Source organism: Benincasa hispida, chromosome 9, assembly GCF_027475165.1.
Source record: "Benincasa hispida cultivar pf3 chromosome 9, pf3_genome.v1.1, whole genome shotgun sequence".
Taxonomy (NCBI): domain Eukaryota; kingdom Viridiplantae; phylum Streptophyta; class Magnoliopsida; order Cucurbitales; family Cucurbitaceae; genus Benincasa; species Benincasa hispida.
The window spans coordinates 43,041,297-43,046,139 of NC_143486.1; positions in this window are offsets into that span (position 1 = coordinate 43,041,297).

Consider the following 4,843-nt stretch of genomic DNA (forward strand, 5'->3'; position numbering starts at 1 on the left):
AAAAAACATTAAATCTAGATATTTTCAAAGTCAAAAGAAGCACTTGATGTGCCACCAACTGTACCAATCTTCTTTTCAATCTTCCCTTCAGGAGGTTCAAAGAAGTCCGTCACATCCAAATTTATCATATAAGATGGGTCAAATATGTCATTATCTTGATATGCAAAATTTGCTTCCACATTTTTCTCTTTTTCCTTCAGAGAGGCTTGATAGAGGTCAACTAAGTGTTTTGACGTACGACAGGTACGTGACCAATACCCAATCATTCCGCATTGGAAGCATTTATTTTCAACACTCTTTGAACTTTTATCTTCTGGAGTTTTTCCTTTGTGGTCATCATTTTGTATAGTTCTTTTGAAATTTGAATGATTAGAACGACCACCACGAAAATAATAATTATTTTTTCCTTTACCACGGCCACGACCTTGACTGCGACCACGACTACGACCTCGACCATGATTATTATTAAAATTCACAGCATTCACTTCAAGGAATGATGTTGTTTTGGTTGGTCGAGACTCATGACTTTTCATCAATAACTTATTATTTTGTTCGGCCACAAGAAGACATGAAATTAATTCAGAATATTGTTTAAAATCTTTCTTTCGATATTACTGTTGCAGGAGCATATTCGAGCATGAAATATAGAAATATTTCATTAAAAGAAATTGTAACAACAAGAAAAATAAAAATAAAAATAAAAATTTAGGACATCATTAGTGCTTTTCAAATTTAGAACTTTTTAAAGTATAACGGATAAACAGAAATATTTAGGAAATTTATCAATTAAAGAAAGCAATAAATTTTGAACCTGACCTTTCAAATAAAATTGCATTACAGGTTTAAACTTTAATAATCCATAAAATTTTATGTTCTAATTTGTTCTTGAACATTTAATTAAGTTTTCTAGTATGTTTGTACCTATAAGAACAAATAATTAAATGTTATTGTCTTTATCAAACAAAATTTAATTTTTATACATTACGGATCGAATAATTTTTAAAAATTATCAAAGATGACAAAAATATCTATTGCATTCAAAACTAAAACTTAATAATCTATTTGATATTTAAGTTATGAAATCTATTAAACATAAAATTGTAAATTTAGACACTTTAAAAGGTTGAATTTGTAAATAGAAAAATAGAAATTGAAAAAAAAAAGTAAAATAATAAACAATAAACGAGAAGGGAGAATATAATCAAACGTGTCATTTGTTTCTTTTTCTTCGTTGAACTACGTGAGATGGAGATTAAACCTTTAATCTTTTAATCAAAAGTATATGTTTTATATGTCAATCTCGTTGATATTTTTTGTTTGTACTTTATTTCTCCACTAAAATTTTGAACAAACTTAGTTCTAAAGTAATGTCTTATATAAAAGCTAAATATTCAGAAAAAGGAATTATAGAGTTAAAACAGCTCATGATATTATCCATTTAGCTGAATTAGAATTTATTTGTATGTTTCTCTTTCAATTATATGCTTCTCTTCGAATTTTAAATTTAGTGCAAATACGAGTGTCAAGGATAATGAACCTCTATATATCTCTATAATAGTATGATCTTGTCTACTTTTTGTATAAACCTTTATGGTTTTATTTTTGAAAACACCTTAAAAAGTCTTATGCAATTGGAAATCGTTGTCCTTCCTCATAAATCTATGATTATCCCCTTATTTAACCAATGTGGAACTTTGATTGCATTCTCACCTAACAATCCTCCCCTCGAAAAAAGGACCATCGATCTTTCCTTCAAACAATCATCTTATCTCCATGTTAACTCAATCACGGAGTAGTCATCCATTCGAATTACACTTGAGCACACTGTTCATCTGAAGGCTCAACTACTCTAAACATGACTGCATCTTGTTCGATAATTAAGGATTTTTATTGATGAGGCATGGCTCTAATACCAATTTTTTAGGGACAATGGTCCTCTAACTATCTCCACAATGGTATGATATTGTCCACTTTGGGCGTAAACCTTCATGACTTTGCTTTTGGAAGCATCCCAAAAGGCCTCGTACCATTGGAGATAGTTGTCCTCCTTTATAAACCCATGATCATCTCCTTATTTAATCGATGTGATACTTTGATTGCATTCCCACCTAACAAAAAAAAAAAAATTATTTAAATAATATTAAAATCTACATCCCAATACCTCCCTCTCTATATTTTTCTCTGGTCTCTACTTTAATTTGTAGTCTAGCAATTCTCTTTTTAAATATTTTCCCAATTTTTTTAACGATATGCAGTGCAAGGGAATGGAACCTCTAACCTCGAAGTTGAGAATACATACTAGTCAGATGAGCTATGCGCATTTTGGATTTTTTCCATGTTTTAGTGCCCTCTTAATTCGCTTAATTATTTAATTTTTCTATCGTTCTAAGACTTCCCAATCTCTCATCTTTTTTATCATTCTTCAATATGAGAACTTTAAATAAACAAGATAAGCTCTTTCACTTTTTAGGATGCAAAATATGAATATAAGAATTTCAACAAAGCCTAACACATTCCTTTGAAGTTCACTTGAATTGGGAAAGAACCTAATTGAAAATAACTCATATAGATACTCTCATTTTCTTTTTCTCTATTTGTCCAATCTTACACTAATTTCTCGGTAACTAAAGACTTAAAGTTAAATGATGAGTTGCGAAATACAAATAGGTCTAACTAATGAATCATCTTTGATCATATTGGGGAATTTTTTAAATGAAAATCACAAAAAAATAGATAATTTAAACTACAAAAATAATCAACAAAATCTTCATCTCTACAAATCTTGTGATGCATATTTGTTTCTTTTTTTCCTCCCACTAGTTGTCTTCAAAATTATTACCCATATTCTAGAGGTGTTTCAATTTTTGTGTATTAACCCCAATTGTAACAATTCACACTCAACTTCAAACATATAATCCTGTTAAAACATATATTTAAGTCTTAAGATTCCTGATGTTTTTTATTTTTTCTTCTTATGATATAACCTATATAGTTTGAATGAATGTGGCAATTTAAAAAAAACTCGAAGAATGGAAGAAGGGGAGTAAAAGATGGTATCAAGCACAGAGAGGAAGATATGAAATAGGGAAAATGTTAGACCATAGATTGAAGGGGAGAACAAAAAAAAAATGAAAAAGGGAAGCGATCGATGGAGTGTAGTTAAATGATTTTTCATCCATACACTAATGATAATGACCATTTAAATATTTAAATATATATATATATATATATATATATTATAAATTTTAAACTTTCAAAGTATTTTTTAAGTAAGGTACTATAGTTTTCATCTATATATTAACAATAAAAATATTAATTTATATTTTTTTCTAAAAGAAGTTTAAGGTTAATAATGAAAATTTTAAAATTGTCGGAGTCTTTTTTAAATAAAGTACAAAATTCAAATGTATTTTCTATAATGTAACTTTATATCTAGTACAGAAAATAATCAAACAAAGTACAAAGTTCAAATGTATTTTCTATAATGTAACTTTACATTAGTACAGAAAATAATCAAATCAACAATTTAAGCATCCACAATAGCATCAAAAGAATAACACCCGAAAGTAACCATAATTAGCAGATCCAAAAAATCATGCTAAGGGACAGAAGTTCATATAATGTTAGGAAATTTAGCCTATAATCTTTTAGAAATTAGTTTTTATCTATATATGATCCTTCAACTTTGGAACTATTTAATAAATTTTAAATATTTTATTTTATCACTTATAGGTTTCTAAAATTTTAATTTTGTAACGAGTTAGTCTCATACCTATTTGAAAAATGTTAAGAATTAAAGGTATGGAATAGAAATACATATTTGAAAGTGATATAATAATCCTTTACAAAGTTATCACTAAACAAAGAATGAAATTTGAAATATTAATTAAGCTTTTTTTTTTTTTTTTTAAGAAATAAGCCGAAGTTTTGTATACAAATTAATTTTCTTAAAATAATTTACTAAAGATTAAACAAATTTTTTATGATTAGTATGTTAAATTAGGTGTAATGTAGATGCCCATTATTAGTGTCCATTGGTCATGTGTAACTTATCCATTATCCTATATGTTATCTATGTATCTCAAGATTACACACTATTAGTGTTCATGTAATTCTATTCCTACTTGTCAAATTACCTATAGATAGTGGTGTTTGGTGGATTTTGAAAGACAAACACATATTGGTGATCAATCCAAAAAGATTGGAGAAAGGGGAGAAATTCATATTTTGTTATTTTATCTACTTTTGTTATTTATTTATTTTATTATATATTATTATTATATTATATTTTCTCTATATTCATACTCCGTTGTGCTCCCCAATTTTACAACACGTTATTAGCACGAGCGTTTGTCATTTCCACTGCTAAAGGTAGATCCTAGAGGTATGTCGGTTTTTTCCTCTTTGTTATAATTAATAAATTAAATGTTGTTTTATGTATTTGATATGTATTAAATTTCTAATATTTTTGTGATAGTGTTACTATGAAAAATATTATAAAATTAGAATTTGTAGCATTTAATATTAATGATAATAATTGTTTGTCATTAGTGCTTGATGACAAAATACATGTGGATGCCATAAAAATATGATAATCAGAAAAGAAATTTTCTTCCTAAAGTTTGTCGTAAATGGAGGCACTTGAGGCTCTAAAATTTTAAATCAGTATGTTAGAGAATACATATTTCTACATTTCAAAAATGCTCCTGCAGTAGCAATATCGGGAGAAATATTTTAAAAGCATTCTCCACTCATATGATGTCTTCTCGTGGCTGAATGAAATAACAAGTTATCAATTAAAAAAATATATGAATCTCAGCCAACTAGAGTAACAACATTCCCT